Below are 14,403 nucleotides of genomic sequence, written 5' to 3' on the forward strand. Positions count from 1 at the left end.
GCTCAATTAGAGCAATGTGGACTTAGTTGCTCAGTTGTGTCCAACTCTTTGTGACCCATGGACTGTAGCCCACCAGGCTTCTCTGTCCATGGGGATTCTTCAGGCAAGAATACTGGAGTGGGTTGCCATGCCCTCTTCCAGGGGATTTTCCCAACCCAGGGATTGAACTCAAGTCTCCTGCATTGCAGGTGAACCCTTTACCATCTGAGCCATGATGAACCTTCAGAACCTTCCTTTTTCGGAGGGAAGGCTTGATCAGAAAGACTTAGGCCTCTTTCTTTCTTTTTCAAAATTTCATTTTATTCTTCCAGTCACAATGGGGAATGCGGGTATACCTGTGGTGGATTCATTTCGATATTTGGCAAAACTAATACAATATTGTAAAGTTTAAAAATAAAATAAAATTTTTAAAAAAATAAATAAAAAGTTAACCAGGAAAAAAAAAGAATTAAAAAAAAATCCAATTATAAATATCCCACCCTCCCTTATTTGTGAAATCTTCCAAATTGCCCAAGTCTCTATACTCCCTCTGCACCATTAGCATTTATTTCATTGTCTCATGATTGTATAAATTTTCATCTCTTTATCAAAACATAGTCCTTGGGTACAGGAATAATATCTGGTTCATTTGAGTAGTCCTCAACACCATCACAATCACCAATAATGACTAACACAACCAGGTACTAAATGAGTTCTTCACACTTGTTGAATCAAGAAAGCATATCAAAAATGACCATCATCAAAGTCTACAAATGATAAATGCTGGAGAAAGTGTGGATAAAAGGGAACACTTCTTCACTATTGGTGACAATTTAATTGGTGCAGGCACTATGGAGAATGATATGAAATTTCCTTAAAAACAAATAGAGTTACTATATGATCCAGTAATTCCACTTGTGGGCATATATCCAAAGAAAACTCTAACTTGAGAAGATACATGCATCCCAATGTTCATTTTAGCACTAGTCACAATAGCCAAAATATGGAACAACCTAAAAGTCCATCAACAGATGAACAGACAAAGAAGACATGGAGATGTGGTACATATGTACGATGAAATAATAGTCATAAAAAGAATGAAATATAAGGCCATTTCCCACAACATGGATGAAGCTAGAGATTACTGTACTAAGTGAAGTAGGTCATACAGAGAAAGAGAAATATATGACATCACTTACATATGGAATCTAAGAAATGATACAAATGAACTGATTTAGAAAACAGAAATGACTCAAAAACACAGAAAACAAACTTTTATGATTACAAACTGAGAGTAGGGAATGAACAGGTTGGTTCCAAACTTCTAATATAAGATATCAATTCTTGATTTAAAATAGTCAATAAAGCCTTTGATATATCTCAAAATGGAAAAAAACATTTTATCTTATAAATGATGCACATTCATCATATCCTCAAAGATAACTTTGCCACATAAAGACAGTCACATTTCTTTTTTAAAACACATTTGGAATGGTTAAAGAGTGACAGAAATAAAATACTGGGTGAAGAGTCAGACAGTGTCTGTGTCTTTATTGAGAGAGGGGGATAATTGAGTTTTAAATTCCAGAAAAAGAACAAAAGGATATGAGCCAGATCCCAGCATGGGGAAGTAAAGACAAAACTACAATCCTTCAGAAGCAAGAACTGCCAGAGATAGACTATCAGAATTCCACTGTTTAACGAGCTGTTCCTGATTTATTTCACATCTATTTCATCAGTGAAACAATTTATACAGAATAAGATAAGTCATTTATGTATTATCACAAATGTGAGTGGTGGGAGACTTTATACTGTTCCACTGTTTAATGAGGTGTTCCTGATTTATTTCTCATCTATTTCATCAGTGAAACAACTTACACAGAATAAGATATAGGAAGTTATTTTTTTATTATCACAAATGTGACTGGTGGGAGAGTTTATACTAGGGTCAAGAATCCCTGACTCTGATTGAAAATCCATTGCATTTTAATAGTTTCCTATGTCTCCTGTAACAAATTACTGGGAACTTAGTGGCTGAAAAACACAAATGTATTATCTAACAGTTCTGGAGATGAGAGAGCTGAGATGGGTCTTCCAAGCTAAAAATTAAGGTGTTTGCTGAGTTGCATTCTTTCTGGAGGATCTAGGAAAGAATCAATTTTCTTGCTTTTTCCAGGGTTGTCTGCATTCTTTGGTTCATGACCCCTTCTTCCCTCTTCAAAGTACATCACTCCAAACTGCCTCTGTCATCACATCTCCTCCCTGACTCTGATGTGAAGTCTTTGCTTCCGTGCAAGGTAACACATTCACAAGTCCAAAGACTCATACTTGGATATCTTTGGGGACCATAACAATATTCTGTATACTACAACTTTATTACATGTGAACAAATAATTTAGAGGAAAAAGGAAAATCTTTTTTCCCTAAATATTGAGATATTGAAAGAGGAGGTACAAATTGTGCATCTTGACTTTTCCCCTGAAACTACATGTAAGTGCTTTCTGATTCCAACTATATCCAGGACCAAGCCTGAATAACTAATATCCAACAACGATAGGGAACATATGGTGATCACTCAACCAATATGTTCTTGGACAAGTAGATGTATGATTGACTCCCGAGTGGTTCTCTGAATGATTTTTGTTCATTAATTCAATAACTATTTTTGAGTGCTCAGAATGCCCAGCACTATTCCAGTCACTGGGGATATAGCATTGACAAGAATTCCTGCCTTTGAGAAGTCCATATACATGACAGGAAATGCAATTTTGGTCTGTTACATACAGATTTTTATTCTCTAGAAAGGATAGGAACATTTGAAGAAATGTTATGTCATTAAATACCTGGGATTATCAAACACTCTGTCTGCTTTTAGCTCAATTTCCACATTCAGGAAGTTTCTCCTCAGTTTTCTGACTGCTTCCTTTATCTCCTTTATCTGAATCTTCACATCTATAATTTCTATCACATTAATTTTCAGCAGTTTTCTAATAAATATGCATGAATTTTCTCTCTCTGAATATATTATAAAACTTGAGGTAGGATTGATGCATCATAATCCTTTGTACTGATTGAAAAGCAACTCAAAAATGATGCTGGCTGTATTTCTTGGCTTATTCACATGTTCATTTAACAAATATAATTTATGCCACATCTATAAGTACTTTGTACTCTGCTATTAGAATAAAATAAAGATAAAAGAATAGATATAAATTATGTGGAATAAAATAGTGAAGTAAGAAAATGAATAGATGTAAAATGGGACCATAAAGTTATCAGAACAACTTTAAGAGCTGTATAAATCATTTTATGACTTCTAAACAAATCTCCATAATATGAACTAACTAATCAAAATATATCTATGAAATGGGAAGAAAAATAATGCAAAAAGAATTCCTCTGACCACTAAGGGAAAAAAAATGCTCCTAAACAAAAGTATTTTAAGACTTCCATGAGGTAGGGGTAACAATGAGAATACACTAGGAAGTGAAAATATAAGTGTGGTTCCTCCAAATTGAAATTTGAATAGCAAAAAATACAAATGAGAATAGCAAAAGAAATGGTGGTAAATTTGACTATTAGTTAACTTATAAGAAATAGAGTTAGAAAGTTAGAAGATGATTTGTAGGGTCATTCAGGAAAAAAAAAATCAGAGATTCTATGTGAAGTTTATATCAAGACAGAGGCTAGCCAGAGGACAGGAAGGACTTTTTAAAAAAAGAAGTTTAGTGCTTTTAATAAATCAGAAGTAAAATGAAAGAAAGATGAGAAAAAGAAGTGCAAAGCAAAACTGATCTGTTGAATGCAGCAGGAGACCAGGAGGTGGTCAGTTAGATGGAAAATTATAATAAAAAGGAAGAAATGGTAGAATGGGAGGTTCAGATGCATGATCTTAAAAGCCCCAGTACCCCAGATTATTTTTTAATAGAAACCTAGTTTAAGAATTGATTTCTTTTAGGATAACATACTGAATTCCCTAGTTTTACATTTACTTAGTAATACATTACTAAGAGGAGAGTGCTTCATTAAGCTATTACAGACAAAACAAATAAGTTACCAGATAACTTTCCTTAGCTGAGATCTTATGTATGCAAGACATGAGAGCATTGACAATGAAGAAATAAGCGATCCATTTTAATACTAATTCATCATCCAATAGGTTGTTGCATAAGGCAGGGAAAGAGCTGTTGAGCTCAGCAGGAGACAGGAATGACAGCTAGGAAAAGGAGAAATGGGATCAAAGACAAACTGCATCTACTTTAAAATTCCTTCAAGAGCAAAGAAGACAAAATAATACAAACAGCAAATGTCAACATATCTGGAAACTTACACAATCCCTGTCTTCAAGGCTTCAAATTTCTTGACTATTCATCTAATGTCTTTGAGTGATAGTTTAGTCTCTGAATGGTTTCTAGCAGGATATGCTAGGTTCTGGGTGCTTGGTCACTTTCAGATATGCCAGACCTCCCATGGAATAAGTATGTGCTCTCCTTAAGACCATTGTCTTTAGAAGATATACCACTTTGAATTCTCTAGTTTTGGTCTAACTATTACTTTCAAGAACTATAAGGACATGAATTACAGTTATTATTTATTTAGACTTAAATAATTAGGGCTTCCCAGGTGGTTCAGTGGTAAAGAACCCACCTGCCAATGCAGGAGATGTGGGTTTAATCCTTGGTTCAGGAAGATCCTCTGGAGAAGGAAATGGCAACTGCTAGGGTCCAGCCCCGGCTGATCCAAGGTATTTGAAGGGGAGACGGCTTCGGCGAGGATCAGGATACAATAGCTTCAATTAGACATTAATTAGAGATGTAAAGAGTAATAGAATGAGGATAGCTCAGTAGGAAAACTCAGTGGAGAAAAAAGGCTGAGTAGCTTGGTTTACGTGGGAGACCAATAAAACTTCAAGACAAGAAGCTTGCACCACTTACGTAGGCCACAGGCGTCCTTCCGTCCTCCCGAAGGAGAGGAGACACTGAGGCCTCCCCGGTCAGATCTTAGAAGCCCAGGCATAATTAGTAAGCATGGCGGGTTCTGCACTCCAGATGGAGACTCAGCCAGAGTGAGAGAGAGAGAAAGACATGGGGAGGCCAGTATTTCAAGGAACTGATCCCAAGTCTTTATTTTCCAGGGTCTGTTTTTATACACTGAGGTGTTATACAAAAGTCACGTGGGGTCAGCAGTCCTGACTTTTATCAAGGTCAGGTGCTTCATACAAATGTATACAGAGGTCTTAGGGGTGTTACATCATCTTCTGGCCAGGGGGCCTGCTGACAATTTATGACCCTCTCCTTGTGACAGCGGTCAGTCAATCAGGACACTTTTTTCTCCAAGGGTGATTATTCTTAAAACAGACGCCACCCAAATAAAGTTACATTCCTATAGGGTGAGGGTGTAGTGGGTTTTAGTTAAGGAAAGAATTTACTTAGCCTAAGGTCTAACATGATTAATATCAAAGGTTAATACTTATTTCTTCTACATATTCATTAATGTGTATAAGGGCAGGGGATGTGGAGACTCAGCAACAAACATTGGCTCAACAAATGAAAAACCCTTCACCAACACAATTTCTAATCAGCCCACTATACTTATACTAATGGTTTTCTAACTTTTCTAAGGAACCTGTTTTTAGAAGGTTTAAAGCATCTTGTGCCTCTCACGGTTGGGAGGCTGTGAGCAATCACATGTGGCCGGACAAACCTGTCAGGCAGGCTAGAGAACCTTCAGAGGAGTTTGTAGGTTGAAACAGTCTTATCACGCCCAGGAATTATTATTAACTGGAGCTCTAAGTTAACTCCTTCTCCGAAAGAGGTGGTGGGGGACAGCCCCCCGTAAAGTCAGAGGTGTAGGGGAGAGCACAAAGTAGTAAAGTAGGCAGGCTCTGGTTATGGGGGTAGATGCTCGAGAATTTCCAGGGGGACTCCTGAGGCTCGATCCCGCCTTTGCGTATGTCGAGCCTTCTTCCTCATGACCTTTGCCATGGGCGGAATGCCTCACGCCGGCCCCCAACAAGCAACCCTCTCCAGTATTCTTGCCTGGGAAATCTTATGCAGAGGAACCTGGCTGGCTACAGTCCATGGAGTCACAAGAGTCGGACACGACTTAGTGACTGAGTGCACATGCACTTAAGTTATTAGGATATGTGACAAATCCAGATTCTGCAGCATTTGATATAATCATCATATAAATGTCTTGATCTATATGGAAGCAGAATTGGACAATACTTAACAATCCACTGAAAATTTTTGGAAGAAAACAGAGAGAGAGATACTCATTATGACCAATTAATAAAATCAGTCAGCCTAAAGAGATCTAAAAATATGTTCTGACTCAGTTCCTTCCTTTAGTTTCTCCATCTAGGACATGTCATGTCTTCCTCAGTTTACAAAATTTCCTGCTTTTTATTAATGTTATAGTCCAAATGTTCTTCCTTACAAAAAGAAAATCTCTCATCCTTTTAATTAAGCCAATGTCCACTTAATTCTTTCTCTGTGAATATAAAGAAGGTGTCAGAAACTCTTTCAGATAAATGTTTAATATCCTCGAATATGGTCAAAGCAAATGAAGATAACTCATCTGTATTCTCTAGTTTTAATCACATCAATTCCTTTGGCCTTTCTTCATAGGATCCATCTTCTATCCCATTATCTTTGTGACTATAACTGCCCTCATTTCACTACCAAAAGTAGTGACCTAGAAAGAATTCAAATAAATGTTTAAAACCCAAAAATAAAAACAGAAGATTTGATTGCTGGTTTCTAAGCATTATTCATTTAGTTTTGTAGCTTTTTCCTCTTTTTTTTTTTTCATGACCTAATTTTAACTGACACTACATTATTTTAGTTTAGGGTGAATTAGATTCATAGATATTTTTCTTCTAAGCAAGTCTACAATCATTCTTTCCTCACTTTGATTTGATGAACTTGGGGTTTTATTTTTTTAACATTTCACTTGTGGCTCAGATGATAAAGATTCTGCCTGTAATGCAGCAGACCCAGGTTTGATCCCTGTGTCGGGAAGATCCCCTGGAAAAGGAAATGGCAACACACTCTGCATTCTTGCTGGGATAATCCCATCGACAGAAGAGCCTGGCAGGTTATAGTCCATTGGGTGGCAAAGAGTAAGACATGACTGAACGATTAACACTATCATTAGTACCCAATGAACTTTTTCTTCTTTAGATTTTAGTTTTTTAAAGACAGAAGTAAAGCAGACAACAAGCTTGTTAGGAAGACAAAAAGCATATTTGCCTTTACTTTCAGTGCTAATAGATTTCCCTAAAGATTCTTGTTAAAAGTTAACAATTCAAACTGTGTCCTAGTCCTGATCACAGTGTGGACTCCAGACTCTATGATGTGTCTGCAGTCACACCTTTGGATCTCCAAGTCACTTTCAAGTCCTAGTCAAAAATTAAGGTTAATTCCTGTTCTTCAGGGAAGATCCTCTGGAGAAGGAAATGGCAACCCACTCCAGTACTCTTGCCTGGGAAATCCCATGGATGGAGGAGCATGGTAGGCTACAGTCCATGGGGTCACAAAGAGTCATGTTCACAAGCATTCATATTTATTCTCCTATTGTGCTCATCATCTCACTACCACCACCTGTTTCTTCTTGGCTCCTGGCCGAAGCTTAACTGACGTGTACAAAAATCAAACTGTTACCTGAGTTTTCCTTGTCATTGAAGTTTATCTAGTTTAATATAGTCCTCCTGTTGTCAACTTCACTCCATCACTCCTATAAGGGAAGCCTTGTAGCTATTCTCAGATTATTATCTGAAGCACACAGAGGTATATAAAATGTGTCTAAAAATGAAAAAAATAGCTAATTAACTACACTAGAGGGTAGTGACCAAATAATGCTATAGTGTCCTGAGATTGTAAAACTAAAGTTAGTAAGTCAAGGAAATTGTCTTCTAAAAATATATATTCATAGTGATCAAAGAAACAAAGGGGAAAATGTTGATAATGACTCATAGGAGGAAGGGAAGACATTGTAATATTAAGAAAATCAGTATTATTTTATTAAATAATAAAAATCATTTTACTTGCCAATTCAAATCCTATCATGGTATCATGGTGAGTGAAAGACTCCTCTGGTAATTTGATGATAGTCATTTTCCAAGGAATTCATACAAATAATACGAAACAATATCATAAATATAAATTTTCTCTATAAATTCATAAATTAGGCAAGTGAAAGAATAAACTAGAAAAGTTAATTTAAAATAGTTTTAAAATAATTTTATTTACTTATTTATTTTTGGCTGCACTGGGTCTTCATTGCTTTGTGCAGAGTTTCTCTAGTGGCAGCAAGCAGGGACTACTCTTACTTGCAGTGTGTGGGCTTTTCAACGTGGCGGCTTCTCTTGCTGCAGAACACAGGCTCTAAAGCATGTGGGCTTCAGTAGTTGCGGTTTGTGGGCTCTAGAGCACAGGTTCAGTAGTTGTGGTGCGTGGGCCTAGCTGCTCCATGGCATGTGGAATCTTTCCAGACCAGGAACCAAATCCATGTCTCCCGACTGGCAGGTGGATTCCCCAGCCCTGCACTGCCAGGGGAGTCTAAAAATAGCTTTTTAAGGTGACTTTTACAAATAAGTTTACCACATTATAATAAGAAGATTTTTTTCTAACTCATATTTGTTTCTTCCAAGGCAACTTGTACAGTTAGTCAGTCAGTTCAGTCACTCAGTTGTGTCTGACTCTGCAACCCCATGGACTGCAGCACGCCAGGCTTCCCTGTCCATCACCAACTCCCAGAGCTCGCTCAAACTCATGTCCATAGAATCAGTGATGCCATTGAACCATATCATCCTCTGTCATCCCCTTCTCCTCCTGCCCTCAATCTTTCCCAGCACCAGGGTCTTTTCCATTGAGTCTGTTCTTTGCATTAGGTGGCCAAAGGATTGGAGCTTCAGCTTCAGCATCAGTCCTTCCAGTGAATATTCAGGACTGATCTCCCTTAGGATGGACTGGTTGGATCTCCTTGCAGTCCAAGGGACTCTTAATAGTCTTCTCCAACACCACAGTTCAAAAGCATCAATTCTTCAGTGCTCAGCTTTCTTTATGGTTCAGCTCTCACATCCATATGACAACTAGAAAAACCATCAGTTCAGTTTAGTCGTTCAGTCGTGTCCGACTCTTTGCGACCCCATAAATCGCAGCACACCAGGCCTCCCTGTCCATCACCAACTCCCGGAGTTCACCCAGACTCACGTCCATCGAGTCAGTGATGCCATCCAGCCATCGCTTTGACTATATAGACCTTTCCTGCCATCTAGAAGGCCTAATAGTTATTTGTTGAACTTAACAAAAAAATCAAGTCATTGGAATCATTCCATTGTCCTTTACTGTACCTGTCATTTGTAGGTAGAAATAATATGAGTAAAGAATTGACTTCAAAATATTAAGAGGAAGTAGCAGGACTTATTTCCCTCTGTCTTCAGCTTCAGGTATAGACAATGAGTTCCTCAGTTCATAGTACATTATCAGCATTGGTTAACAAGGGGCTTGCTTTTCTTTTGTATTTCCTTTAAACTCCATTTTCAGTCCCTTTACCTCAGAGAAAACCATTTCTAGTGTTTTAAAAATATATCTCAGTATTGTATGTGTTACCCTAAAACATGTATATTATTTTGTATGTATGTACATATAAGAGCTTTTTATATACATTGCTCCAGTTCTTTGTTCACTTAGCCCATATTGCTATGTGTACTTTCAGTCTATTACTCCAAATACTGCATAGTAATCCACAGTGGGTATGCAACTTTTTGTCTGTCTGATTACCTAATGACAGACACCCAGGTTACCTCCAGTGTTTTCAAGCTGCTGCATAAGACTGCACAGGTATTGGATGATTCTTCCTCCAATTTCTTTAACCCATAAACGGCAGTAATGTTAATATTCAGCTGGAACACAGTTGTTTGATTAAAGTAATTGCTAAAATTCTATAATATGTGCCCACTGATTAGAATATAACCACTGTCATAAGTCCTTTCAAGTTCCACTTGTCACCAAGATTTTCCCCCAGTAATCCTTATGAATTCTCTACTAAAAGTTAATGCCTGGAAAAGCAAGATTCTTCAAGACCCTGTTCCAACTCTGGAAAGCACATGTTATGATGGGTTGTGTCTATACCATGCAGTTATGGAACATCTGTTACCTGGCAGCTTGACTAGGCTTGAAGGATTTAAGACAGTGTCATTCACTTCAATGGGGCCTTAATGCTGACTTTTAGCTATGACAGTCTCTCCAAGGGATCTTTTATCATTCAGTAGTCCTGCCAAAGCTTCCTTACTTGGTGATGAGGAAAAATGCAAGAGGGCAAAGGCAGAAGCTGCAAAGCAACCTGCACCTAAATTCTGGAATTCGTGCAACATCATCTTGGCCACATTCCATTTGTGACAACAAGGCACAAGACCAGGCCAAGATTTAAGGGTGGGAAAATAGACTATACCTCTTGGCAGGAAGAGGTGAAAAATATTGTGTGTATGTTTAATCAATCAACTAGAAACTACATAACTACCCACTTTGAGTTATGTTGATCGGCTAAGTCTCAGAAATCAGTTTAATGTGGGAATTGATATATGTCCTATAAGACTCGAAGGTGCTGTTGCTCCAGTTTTCACTAATTCAAAGAATCATCAGCTGTCTTCCATTCCTGCTTTTGTCTTAGATTCAACAGATTTATAATAAGTAATTTTAATTTTTTAAGTAAGTTTCTATCCTGATACTATATATGAGTTTCAGTTGAGCTATTGATCTAGAAACCTCTGTACCTGGGGCCAAACAGCCTCCCAACTGTCTACTAAAGCAGAGATATGGTAACATTACTTGGTTTGAAAGGAACCTACAGGTCCTTGGGAAAACTTTTCACCACTGACAAATGAGATTGGACGTACACAGATGACTGTCTGATGAGCTTGAGTGTCCATAGGAAGGCTGTCTGGTGCATTTGAGAGACTGTCATTATATTAATAAAAGTAAAAGACATCTGGCAGAGTAGGCCAGACTAAGCGGCAAGGCCTGGTGGGGAGTAGAGTGGACAGTAACTGCTAGTGCAGAGTGAAGGTATGGCTGACCACTCTCTAGTGAAGCTTCTCTATCCTTTCCCACGGTGTCCTCAGAGTCCTCCACATCCTTGTGCTCTCTGAAAATGATGGGACTGTGAGGTGAATGAAAGACCTGCACAACTAGAGCCCCAGCCTCCTTCCTGGGAATCCCTTCCTCCAGAAGAAGCTATGAGAAACATAAACCAGGCAAAAGGGTAGGCAGTCCAGACAAGGCCACAAAGGTTCAGGCCATGATATATGGGCAACTCAGGGATCAGCAAGTTTGAAGAAGGTGGGCAGTGGGTCAAGGAGTTACCCATTTACCACATACTGGCCTCTGCCCTTGAAGTAGAAGAAGGGCTCCAGCATGCCAACAGAACAAAGGATCTACACCTCTTAGATGAGAATCTCTACCCCAGAGTACCTTGAGAACTCTAGAGAGAACACTTGGAGGAGAGAATCCAGGAAAAGATTAATTTTCTGCTTCTCAAGCAGGTCAGAAAAAATGAGACTTGCAATGTTACGGCAACTGTGACACACATGTACTCAGCAGATCCTACAGCCTGGTGTTTTGATTTCCTTATTTTTACTTTTACTTGATTTCTGTACCTGTTTATTAATAGTGTGTGATACACTTATTAAAATGATGGCAATAGTTGTAAAGAACCCAGCTGTCAATGCAGGAGACATAAAAGACTCAGGTTCGACCCTTGGGTTGGGAAGATCCCCTGGAGGAGGGCATGGGAACCTACTCCGATATTCTTGCCTGGAGAATCCCATGGACGGAGGGGCCTTGTGGGCAATAACAGCCCATAGGTCAAAAAAAGTTGGACATGAATGAGTAACTAACACTTCCACTTTCTTTCAAATATTATTCTCTTCACCAACCAAAAGATAGTCAAAGTCTAGGTTTATAAAGTGTATGAATCACTATGGGGAAGGTTTCTCATAAAACCCTTCATTTACAGCTAATATTTGTGGCCATCATATAAACATCTGTGTAGAAGGCATATTGATATCTGTCCATTTTAGATTTTATATATTCCACCTAGTAGTGTCTTATGCAATAGGGATGTATAATGCTTGTCTGTTATTACATCTCACATGCTAGAAAAGTAATGCTCAAAATTCGCCAAGCCAGGCTTCAATAATACATGAACTGTGAAATTCTAGATGTTCAAGCTGGATTTAGAAAAGGCAGAGGAACCAGAGACCAAATTGCCAACACCCGTTGGATCATCAATAAAGCAAGAGAGTTCCATAAAAACATCTACTTCTGCTTTATTAACTATGCCAAAGCCTTTGATTGTGTGGATCATAATGAACTGTGGAAAATTCTGAAAGACATGGGAATACCAGACCACTTGATCTGCCTCTTGAGAAATCTGTATGCAGGTCAGGAAGCAACAGTTAGAACTGGGCATGGAACAACAGACTGGTTCCAAATAGAAAAAGGAGTATGTCAAGGCTGTATATCGTCACCCTGCTTATTTAGCTTCTATGCAGAGTACATCATGAGAAATGCTGGGCTGGAAGAAGCACAAGCTGGAATCAAGATTGCCAGGAGAAATATCAACAACCTCAGATATGCAGATAACACCATCCTTATGGCAGAAAGTGTAGAAAAACTAAAGAGCCTCTTGATGAAAGTGAAAGAGGAGAGTGAAAAAGTTGGCTTAAAGCTCAATGTTCAGGAAACTAAGATTGTGACATTCGGTCCCATCATTTCATGACAAATGGATGGGGAAACAGTGGAAACAGTGACAGACTATTTTTGGGGGCTCCAAAATCACTGCAGATGGTGACTGCAGCCATGAAATTAAAAGACGCTTACTCCTTGGAAGGAAGGTTATGACCAACCTAGACAGCATATACAAAAGAAGAGACATTACTTTGCCAACAAAGGTTCATCTAGTCAAGGCTATGGTTTTTCCAGTAGTCATGTATGGATGTGAGAGTTGGACTACAAAGAAAGCTGAGTGCCGAAGAATTGATGCTTTTGAACTGTGGTGGTGGAGAAGACTCTTGAGAGTCCCCTGGACTGCAAGGAGATCCAACCAGTCCACCCTAGAGGAGATCAGTCCTGAGTGTTCATTGGAAGGACCAATGTTGAAGCTCAATACTTTGGCCACCTGATGCGAAGAGCTGACTCATTTGAAAAGACCCTGGTGCTAGGAAAGATTGAAGGCAGGAGAAGGGGATGACAGAGGATGAGATGGTTGGATGGCATCACCAACTCAATGGACATGAGTTTGGGTAAACTCTGGGAGCTGGTAATGGACAGGGAAGCCTGGCGTGCTGCAGTCCATGGGGTCACAAAGAATCAGACACGACAGAAACTGAACTGAACGTGTGGCATCTGTGATTATTAACTGTACCATAAGAAACAAGCAGGGCTTGAGGAAAAGTCCTTTTTTTTAAATTTTATTTTATTTTTAAACTTTACAATATTGTATTGGTTTTACCAAATATCGAAATGAATCTGCCACAGGTATACACGTGTTCTAATTAGTTGGTTCACTTAATATGTGAACATTCTGTTGTAATCAATGCAAATTCACAGTAACTTTATTTATTTTTCCAAAATATATCCCTAATTCAACATCATTTACCTATCTGAATTGCTATAAACATTGTTGCCCCTGGATAATTGCAAGTCTTTTAGCTGGTTGCCCTTGTCCTGCTCTTATTCCCTCAAATCTTTTCCTCAGACAGAAGTCAGAAAGGTACTTTTAGGTTGAAGCTAGTATCTTGTCATCCCTCTGCCTGAAATCCTTCAATGGTTTCCAAGAAAAAAGAACATAAAGTTGAGATGGAGGAGGGGAAAAAGAAAAGGCTGAAGACTAAACAAAGACTGGTCCCATCACTTCATGACAAATGGATGGGAAAACAATGGAAACAGTGAGAGACTTTATTTTTTGGACTCCAAAATCACTGCAGATGGTGACTTCAGCCATGAAATTAAAAGATGCTTGCTCCTTGGAAGAAAAGCTATGACAAACATAGACAACATATTAAAAAGCAGAGACATTACTTTGCCAACAAAGATCTGTCTAGTCAAGGCTATGGTTTTTCCAGTGGTCATGTATGAATGTGAGAATTGGACTGTAAAGAAAGCTGAGCACCGAAGAACTGATGCTTTTGAACTGTGGTGTTGGAGAAGACTCTTGAGAGTCCCTTGGACAGCAGCAAGATACAACCAGTCAATCCTAAAGAAAATAAGTCCTGAATATTCATTGGAAGGACTGATGCTGAAGCTGAAACTCCCATACTTTGGCCACCTGATGGGAAGAACGGACTCTTTGAAAAAGACCCTGATGCTGGGAAAGATTGAAGGTGAGAGGAGAAGAGGGTGACAGAGGCTTAGATGGTTG

Source organism: Bos grunniens, chromosome 10, assembly GCF_055505025.1.
Source record: "Bos grunniens cultivar Pamir isolate PY7600 chromosome 10, Bosgru_T2T1.0, whole genome shotgun sequence".
NCBI classification, from domain to species: domain Eukaryota; kingdom Metazoa; phylum Chordata; class Mammalia; order Artiodactyla; family Bovidae; genus Bos; species Bos grunniens.